The 10,723-nt window shown below is 38.7% G+C and overlaps 1 long non-coding RNA gene across 1 annotated transcript in view; it reads left to right on the top strand.

Moving 5' to 3' along the window:
* The window catches only part of LOC113625836 (uncharacterized), a 33,672-nt gene extending 24,661 nt beyond the window's left edge, over positions 1 to 9,011 (top strand). Inside the window, exons 2-3 of the long non-coding RNA XR_003434896.1 lie at positions 4,066 to 4,189; positions 7,992 to 9,011. This is a non-coding gene — a long non-coding RNA (uncharacterized LOC113625836). The remainder of the gene's footprint in view (positions 1 to 4,065; positions 4,190 to 7,991) is intronic.
* Positions 9,012 to 10,723: the final 1,712 nt, after the last annotated feature.

The following is a 10,723-nucleotide window of genomic DNA, read 5'->3' on the forward strand; positions in this document are numbered from 1 at the left end:
TGTGATCTGTCCTGGAGAATGTTCCCTGTGCACTTGAGAAGAAAGTGTATTCTGCCACTTTAAATAAAAAAATACATAGAAACAAATGAAAACATGACGACCCAAAACCTATGGGATGAAGCAAAAGCAGTTCTAAGAAGGAAGTTTATAGCAATTCAATCTCACCTCAAGAAACAAGAAAAATCTCAAATAAACAATCTAAGCCTACACTTAAAACAACTAGAGAAAGAAGAACAAAGAAAACCCAAATTCAATAGAAGGAAAGAAATCATAAAGATCAGAGCAGAAATAAATGAAGTAGAAACAAAGAAAACAATAGCAAAGATCAATAAAACTAAAAGCTGGTTCTTTGAGAAGATAAACAAAATTGATAAAACCTTACCCAGACTCATCAAGAAAAAAAGGGAGAGAACACAAGTAAAATTAGAAATGAAAAAGGAGAAGTCACAACTGACACTGCAGAAATACAAAGGATTATAAGAGACAACTACAAACAACTCTATGCCAATAAAATGGACAACCATGAAGAAATGGACAAATTCTTGGAAAGGTACAATTTCCAAGACTGAACTAGGAAGAATTAGAAAATATAAACAGACCTATCACAAGTAATGAAATTGAAACCGCAATTTAAAATCTTCCAACAAACAAAAGTCCAGGACCAGAAGACTTCACAGGTGAATTCTATCAAACATTTAGAGAAGAGCTAACACTGATCCTTCTCAAACTCTTCCAAAAAAATCCAGAGTAAGGAACACTCCCAAATTCATTCAACGAGGCCACCATCACCCTGATACCAAAACCAGAAAAAGATATCACGGAAAAAGAAAATTATAGGCCAGTATCACTGATGAACATAGATGCAAAAATCCTGAACAAAATACTAGCAAACAGAATCCAACAACACATTAAAATGATCATACACCATGATCAAGTGGGATTTATCCCAAGGATGCCAGGATTCTTCAATATATGCAAATCAATCAATGTGATACACCACATTAACAAATTAAGGAATAAAAACCATATGATCATCTCAATAGAGGCAGAAAAGCTTTTGACAAAATTCAACACCCATTTATGAAAAATACTCTCCAGAAAGTGGGCATAGAGGGAACCTACCTCAACATAATAAAGGCCATATATGACAAACCCACAGCAAACATCATTCTCAATGGTGAAAAACTGAAACCATTTCCTCTAAGATCAGGAACAAGACAAGGATGTCTACTCTCACCACTATTATTCAACATAGTTTTGGAAGTCCTAGCCACGGCAATCAGAGAAGAAAAATAAATAACACAAATTGGAAAAGAAGAAGTAAAACTGTCACTGTTTGCAGATGACATGATACTATACATAGAGAATCCTAAAGATGCCACCAGAAAACTACTAGAGCTAATTAATGACTTTGGTAAAGTAGAAAGATACAAAATTAATGCACAGAAATCTCTTGCATTCCTATACACTAACAATGAAAAATCTGAAAGAGAAATTAAGGAAACACTCCCATTTACCATTGCAACAAAAAGAATAAAATACCTAGGAATAAAACTACCTAATGAGACAAAAGACCTGTATGCAGAAAACTATGAGACACTGATGAAAGAAATTAAAGATGATACAAACAGATGGAGAGATATACCATGTTTTTGGATTGGAAAAATCAACATTGTGAAAATGACTATACTACCCAAAGCAATCTACAAATTCAATGCAATCCGTATCAAACTACCAATGGCATTTTTCACAGAATTAGAACAAAAAATTGCACAATTTGTATGGAAACACAAAAAACCCTGAATAACAAAAGCAATCTTGAGAAAGAAAAATGGAGCTGGAGGAATCAGGCTCCCAGACTTCAGACTATACTACAAAGGTACAGTTATCAAGACAGTATGGTACTGGCACAAAAACAGAAATATAGATCAATGGAACAGGATAGAAAGCTCAGAGATAAACCCACGCACATGTGGTCACCTTATCTTTGATAAAAGAGGTAAGAATATACAATGGAGAAAAGACAGTCTCTTCAATAAGTGGTGCTGGGAAAACTGGACAGCAACATGTAAAAGAATGAAATTAGAACACTCCCTAACACCGTACACAAAAATAAACTCAAAATGGATTAAAGACCTAAATGTAAGGCCAGACACTATAAAACTCTTAGAGGAAAACATAGGCAGGACACTCTGTGACATAAATCACAGCAAGATCCTTTTTGACCCACCTCCTAGAGAAATGGAAATTAAGACAAAAATAAACAAATGGGACCTAATGAAACTTCAAAGCTTTTGCACAGCAAAGGTAAACATAAGGCGAAAAGACAACCCTCAGAATGGGAGAAGATATTTGCAAACGAAGCAACTGACAAAGGATTGGTCTCCAAAATATACAAGCAGCTCATGCAGCTCAATATCAAAAAAACAAACAACCCAATCCAAAAATAGGCAGAAGACCTAAGTAGATATTTCTCCAAAGAAGACATACAGATTGCCAACAAACACATGGAAGGATACTCAACATTACTATTCATTAGAGAAATGCAAATCAAAACTACAATGAGGTATCAACCCACACTGGTCAGAATGGCCATCATCCAAAAATCTTCAAACAGTAAATGCTGGAGAGGGTGTGGAGAAAAGGGAACCCTTTTGCACTGTTGGTGGGAATGTAAATTAATACAGCCATTATGGTGAAGAGTGTGGAGGTTCCTTAAAAAACTAAAAATAGAACTACCATATGACCCAGCAATCCCACTACTGGGCATATACCCTGAGAAAACCATAATTGAAAAAGAGACATGTACCACAATGTTCACTGCAGCACTATTTACAATAGCCAGGACATGGGAGCAACCTAAGTGTCCATCAACAGATGAATAGTTAAAGAAGATGTGGCACATATATACAACGGAATATTACACAGCCATAAAAAGAGATGAAATTGAGTTATTTGTAGTGAGGTGGATGGACCTAGAGTCTGTCATACTGGGTGAAGTAAGTCAGAAGAGAAAAACAAATACCATATGCTAACACATATATATGGAATCTAAAAACATATATATGGTTCTGATGAACATAGGGGCAGGACAGGAATAAAGATGCAGATGTATGGAATGAACTTGAGGACACAGGGAGGGGGAAGGGTAAGTTGGGACAAAGTGAGAGAGTGGCATGGACGTATGTACACTACCAAATGTAAAACAGATAGCTAGTGGGAAGCAGCCGCATAGCACAGGGAGATCAGCTCCGTGCTCTGTGACCACCTAGAGGGGTGGGGTAGGGAGGGTGGGAGGGAGACACAAGGGGGAAGGGGATATGGGGATGTATGTATACATATAGCTGATTTACTTTGTTATAGAGCAGAAACTAATACAAAATTGTAAAGCAATTATACTCCAATAAGGATGTTAAAAAAAATAAAATTATGTAAGTAGTTATAGGGGGAATGTGACTGCATTTGTATTTGAGTGTCAGCATTCATGAGATTGAACATATTCTCAGCTTTACTATAAAAGACATTTCATTCTGAATGAAAAAGAAGTGAGAGTTGAAATAATCTCACAGATGGTGCAAATGACAGTGTAAGGAAGGAGACTCTGGTGAGCAGCCTGGGGCGATCAGGAAGAGAGTAGATGCAGCTGGGCTTGTGGGAGGGGTGGACGATCCACAACATTTTCTATTCGTTTTTTAAATCCCTTTTCTTAATGTCAATTACCCATTTAATAAAACACTATAAAGTAGAGATTCCTTTTCTAAAATAAGGAATGGGTTTAATCTAAATCTTATGTTCCACTTTATGAACAAATACACTTTAAAAAGTCATTTTAGGATAAGAGTACTGTATGGTGAACCTGCAGCCAAATGCCTATCAAGATCATGCTTTCCACGTAAGTGCTTAATTGTTAGAGCAGATACACCTGACTGATTATAATGTATAAACTGCAGTATCATAACCTATCATCACTAAGGTTAAATCAAGAATAAATACATGTTAGCATTTGGGTACAACCCCTTCCCACTCAGTGAGTGACCTGATTATTTTCAAAATGTTTGCCTGCAGCTTCAGCGTCTGTGCTGCCCTGTATAGTCCCGGTCCTCACCAACCGCTGGAGAAGCAAGGAGTGTTCCTGGGCAGTGGAATGTGGCGCTGGGGATGCGCTCCCTGTCTCCTGCTCTTCCTGATGGTGAGTGGATGCTCAGCTGCCATTCACAGGACACTTACCATCCCCTCAAAGCGTCTCTCATTCTATAAAAGGAAAAAGAATAAAGGAGGGAAAAGAAAGTCAAGGAGATGGAAGAGGAAAGCAGGAACAGAAAGATGAGTTAGAAGGGCTGTGGTTTTGAAACACAAAGGCTGAATAACAGAAAATGGAAACAGAATAAAGGCATAAAAAAATTAAAGCTATGGAACAAAGGAATATGAGCAATGAAATCTTAAATCTGAAAAAAAAAAATGATGATAACAAGTAACAGGAGACAGCTCAAGAACATCCTGAAATTTCCTAGATTATACTAAAGGAAGAACTGGACCAAAGTGTTACTCATGGTCATTTTATGTCTGTAAGAATGTTAAGTGTAAAAATTTAATTGACGAAAAACAACCTCGTAGGGGAAATCAAAGTGCTAGTTTGGTTTAATATGGGCCTGAACAAGCTAAATACACCCACTTTCTTCAAGTGCTTTGCAATAGTCAGTGGACTTTGTGGGTTCTTTGAGACCATCTGGGATCCCAGCCATACTTGGGATCTACTCACTTTATAGTATTGGTACAAAAGCCTTACAAACGCGGTTTGTGTAGAGAAAGCAGTGATATTATAGAAAGCCAGCATTCATACAAAAAATTCCAAAGGGAGCAGTAACATAAAATGATGAAAATGCCAAAGATATGAAAAATAAAGACAATTGTTACAAGACACAATAGCTCTGAATGTTTGCTTTTATGTGACAGATGTTTTTAACCAAAGCTCAAAGTTGGCAGTTTAAGTACACTTATGATTTTAATTTGTGTTCTATCCCCTTTTCATATTGATGTCTACTTACAACATCTGTGAAGTCTCTGTAACCTGAATTTGACAGGGGAAAGTGAACAGACTGCCTTTGGAGTGTTTCCATTAAGTCCACGTAATAGACTGTTAACAAAAATCTTAAATAGCTATTCTAATCATCAACAGCAATCTTACACAAATTAAATTAGACCCAAAGGGCCCGATTAACTTTAAAATGCCTTACAGGCATGTAACATAAGTTTAACTCTTTTTTTCCTTTGGAATAGAATAGGATTGTTCAGTGTGAGTCTGAGGTACAGTTAAAAAAAAAAGTTAGCATGCATGTTGGACTCATAAGGACTCGGAGACAGGGTTTCATTTTCTTTATCAGGAAACCACACTTCTGTGCATAGAAATTCAGTTACGCCACAGCCAGGCTCTCTGTTTACATGCAAAGTAGATGCTTTGAAAGAAGTACGGAACACAGCTCCTCTCATAAGCTCAAGGAGGTCTTATTGGTAAAGAAAGGAGGCATATAACAATAGGCACTAACATTAAAATGATGCCATTAGCAGAGGTAAGAGCTGAGCTGGAATTTCTGCAGTTCAAACACACCTATCAAGAAATAAGCTGGATTCGTGATTCAAAGTATAATTATACCATGCATCAAGGAAAAACCATTGCTATAAATATCTTCCATTCTTTGCTTTAACCAAATCCCCAGAGGCCTGTCCAAATGCATTTCTTGAATTTTCACTCATCCCAAATCCCAGCCATCATTTGTACATTTTGGTATAGTCTCCAATCCTCACACATAGTTGATAACTTCTTGTAGGCAACTTCCTTCCAGCTGCATGGAACACGTCATTTCCGCCCAAGTCAGTAGCAGTGAGTGAGAAACCCATTTCATATTAAAGAATATGAAATTACCAAAATTACCAAAACTACATTGTGGACATTTGAGGAACAAATGGCCTTTCAAGTCTTATAAAGCTATCAGAGACACCCATACTTGTCAACAGCCCAGTGTTCTGGTGCCCTAACTGTAAGTGTTTTCAACCACTAGGAGTTGTTCTCTGTTCCCCGCCTCCCCAGATACTGGATCAGAGTCATGGAAGATGTTCACTGCCTGCAGAATATTCATTAGTACCTTACAGAACCAAAATGCTTTTCAGAAACTTATCCCTCTTCTATACATCCCAAGGGATTTGATGACCACCTAGATCTCCAAGGATAGAACCGGATTCATTTAAGTCAATGGCAGTCACCCAGCCACTGTCATTAGGCCAGGGATGGGCATGTAATCTGAGATGGTATAGGCAGGAAAAAAAGAAGGACTTCTATTTCATGCTTCCATGTAAACCAGGAAGCATGTAGCTCCCATTGCCACTGGCAGCCAAATTGTGAGCACGAAGAGAGCCAGTCTTAGGATGAAGCTAAGGCTGCTCTACCTTTGGAATCTGGTTATACAGTTAAATGTTCTTATAGTTCGTGCCAGCCTGAGTCAGGGATTTTAATTCCCTGCAGTTGAAAATACTCAACTGATTTAAGCGGTCTTGTGAGTAATTTGTACTTCAATGTCTCTGAATTTTTCCTAGAATTCAACCACTAGTTCATGGGGCCTGGGCCAAGAGGCTCTAAATAGTAGAGCATGTACTCTGTACTGTCTCCATTCTCTAGTGCTAGAGACCTGGTTTTGAACCAAGCATGGGCTTAGCTCTCTAAGAATGAGTTCGTCTCCCTAGAGAATTCTATCCTCATGCAACTACCCACCTGCCAAGTGTGTTCGGTTATGCCCTAAAAATATGTCAGGCTAGGCTCAAACTAGAACCCCTGTTAAATAAATAAATGTATTTTTATACATTTGAGCTAAAACCTACTTTTTTAGTTTTTCCATCTTCACCCCCCTCAATTTTAGATGAAATCTGGACTGAGGAAGGGGCCGGACTCAGGAAAACAACTGACGAGACCCTGAGCTGGGACTGAACCCATGTCCCTGCTCTCAGTTCAGGGCTCCGCCTGAGGCTCTGACACACTGTGCCTTCCAGCGTAACCCTAATGCCCTTTCCCAATGGCCCGGGAGCATTATACACGCGTTACGTTGGGGATTTGGAATAACGTTGTTGAAATTCTGTATTTAAGAAGTCTGAATTTTTCATATCTGCCAAATTAGTTGTTAGTACAATTACTGCTATTTTCTGAGAAATAGTGCTTAGAGGCAGTGAAAATCTAAAGAAGGACAAACCATTGGGAAAGGGCTCTAAACTCCAGGTTAAGGCTCAGCAGATGTTGTCTGACTGATGATAAGGTCAGTCCATTTATACCTGGGCTTCTTAGCATAAGTGTGTTCTAAAGTAACTGAGTGGTCATTTAACAACAACAACAAAATTTATGTATTTTAACAGAAAACAGAAGCAGAAAATGCATGCAGACTTTTGTTGTATACCTAATCCGTGTGACATATTTAATTGTGAAGACTGCTGCCGAGCGAATCTTGGAAGCATGGTTTTCAATATACACCCCTGACTGCTCAAGGACACACACTGGCTTCTCCCCCCACTCCCTCCTCAAGTCTAGGATTCTCTGGCTGATTTTCAGAGCATCCTGTGACCACACACCACTAATCAACTATTTCACTTCACCACCTCCCGTGCTCTCCAAAACATCTGCACTATAGCCAGACCCTCTGTTTAACAACATTCTCTGATATTTAGGAATATTCCTCCCTCAGGCTTTAGCCCACCTTTAGCAGACATCTGAAATGCCCTCAACCCTTCTCTGACTGTTCAAGTTCCATCCATCCCCCAAGACTCCTCATAAACCCCTCTTCATTACCAGTGAGCCCAGTCCACAGTCTTTACTACTGAAGTGCTTGGCCTTGATTATCAATTGCTGTGTTATGTTTTTCTAATTATTTCACATGCATGGACCTTTTCAAATTTGATTGTACACTTTTTAAGAATAAGCAATGATGTTATCCTTTCCCATATTCATTCTGCAGAGCACCTTGCACAGTGTGGAATGTGAAAGATCCTCTACAAATGCTTGTTGATGATGGAGAGAAGTAGCCTGGAATAGAGGTGGAGCAGTGTCGTACCCTGCTTCACTGGCGCCCCCAGAGCCTTGGTCGCCTCCGTCCTGCTCCACTAGCTTCTCATGTTAGGAAAAGCTCTTATGAGGACTGATGGCCAAGATTTCTTGTTCTCTTCCTCTTTGTCCTTTCTTCCTTGCTGTAGATTCTGAGTAGATCAGTTAAGATCTTCAGATCTATAGAGTTGGCAGACAGAATCTCAAATTTCAAAGGACATCTATGACATCGATAATCCCTTCTAGTTCCAAGCAGGCTAGGATCTAAGCTGTTTCAGCAAAGCTCTTGTTCTCAAAATCCCCAGGCAATCTTGAACATCTTGCAGAGATATGAAGTTATTTCTCATGTCTAAGCTAAATCTCTTTGGCTGCAACTCAAGTCTGTTCCCTTTATCACAGCCCTAAGTAGATATAGGGACTAGGGCTTTCTTTGCTGAAAACCATGTCCACACCATATAACTGATTTTTTAAAACGTATTTACCAGCCTATCTTCTTTACAAATTAAGGACGTGGTGTTGTGTTTTATATCTGGTCTCAGTTTTAAAGTAAATGGTTATCTGTAGTACTGACTATAATAAGGCAAGTCCTTTAAATTTTCAAACACTGGGGAAGTACAGAGAAATTTTGTCACATTTGCTTTAAATATTTTAAATATTAAGATATTATGGGTATAGTTGATGCTGCCTTTGTACCATTGTCTCTTCTCTCTCTAGAAGGGTAAGGACTATCTTGAAACAAAGTGCATATTCTTCCTGCCCAGTTTAAAAATCATATATGTGTATATATCATGTGCATATATCATATGCACATATCATACATATGTGTGTATATATAGGGATATATAGCAGTCATTTCCTCATTACTTATCTTCCAATTTATCACTTCTCTATTGACTGTGTCCAGCATAGAATTTATTCTACTTAATGCATTTATTTTAACGACTGTATTTTTCATTTTTAGGAATCTAAACGGATTTTTAAAAATATACCATTGTTCTTCCTTTATTTCTACCAATTTTTAAATTTTATAATATCTTGTCACCTCTTATGAGGGCATTCCTTTATCTCTTTGGGACTCTAAGACATTTATATTAACACGAGTTTCAGATTGCTCTGTTATTTTTGTACCCTGTTGAGAGAATCCAGGTTCCTATAGTAGATTCTGTGGGCCGTGTTTTACTCAGTAATTATCCTCTTCCACATGTGTTTTGGAATTCCAGCTTCCAGGTTCATCTTAAAAGGTAGGTTTTCCTTCTGTTTATCCTCCTCATCCTTACCTCCTGTTCCACTTCTGCCCCCTTATCTAGTAATCTTGTGATTTCCTCCACTCAGCTCCCAACTCAGAGCCAAGTCTTATATCTGTAGCTCAGGCCTCCTACCCTTGGTCATACTGGGGATACCCAAGGTCCAGTCACCTAGTCAAAGGTGGCTTTGCCAGGTCCTGGCTTCGAGTCTATGTCTACATCTTCCCTCATTCCATTATCCTGCGTTTCATCCATCCTTACCTCATTTCCTGGTTTGAAATAATGAGGCCACCCTGACCCCTGTCTCACATGGGGTACGTTTATTCCTGGTACCCACCAGAATGGAACTCCCAGCTGCCTATGCCTGCCTCTGAGCCCAGACTGTAGGCCTGCAGGGCCAGTTCCAACCTACTGTTCTGTATTTCCCTCCTTCCCATAGGGATGCTTGTCTGGCTTTACAACATGATCTATGCCTTTTCGGTTTTTACATCATGTCTATAAATGCTATCTGTTTGGACTAGTGTAGGCGGATACTTGAAGTATGAACTCACTGTGCAGTGTGAGCTGATGTGCTCCTCGTTGGAACAGCCAAGAGAGAACCTGGAGCACGAACGGAAGGAATGGCCTCAGTGAGGCTTAGTTTAGTAAATAATTTAATAACTAGTAGGAACTTGGACATGGAAGATGAGAATCAACGAGTAGTTGCTTCACTAAGACATTCTGAGAATTCATAGAATGTCAACACATTCTTGAGAAGACTATTTGTACTTTACAGGTTGTACTTAGAAGGTTTAAAACCTTTAGATAAAATTATCTTTATAAGCCAAAATAAATCATAATTAATACTTACTAGTTATTTTTCCTTTCATAATTATTCTACAGCAATTGTTCTAATTTTTAGACTTCAAAAAATTTACTTATTCATCCACTAACAAGAATTTACTGAGCATTGATTATGTGCCAGTTTCTGTGCTATGAGAAGATAAGACAAGATAGACAGGGTCCCTGCCCTCATGGACTTTACAGATATTAACTAAATATGTCATCACAGGGACAAGTTTAATTAGTGCTGTGACAAGTGCTCTCCAGTGCCCTTTTTCATCTTCTTCACATATGTGGCTCCTTCCTTCCTGCAGGGTCTCGATGAAAATGTCATATCCTCTGAGAATCTTCTCCCCACCTGCGATTATTCTCTGGTACAGCTCAGAGCCCTGATTTAAGATGCTATCACAATTTACTCTTATTTTGGTTATTTTAGACAGTCTGTCATCCTGACTAGACTAAAAGCTCCACAAGGACAAAGAGCCTGTCTATTGTCCTACCATCTTTGCTGTCACTTGCCAGCCCCTAGCACAACGCCTGGCCCATAGATGGGACTCAACAAACATTTGCTGAATGAGTG

Source organism: Aethalodelphis obliquidens, unplaced genomic scaffold (genome assembly GCF_003676395.1).
Source record: "Aethalodelphis obliquidens isolate GAN/ISIS:26980383/991018 unplaced genomic scaffold, ASM367639v1 scaffold16, whole genome shotgun sequence".
Classification (NCBI taxonomy): domain Eukaryota; kingdom Metazoa; phylum Chordata; class Mammalia; order Artiodactyla; family Delphinidae; genus Aethalodelphis; species Aethalodelphis obliquidens.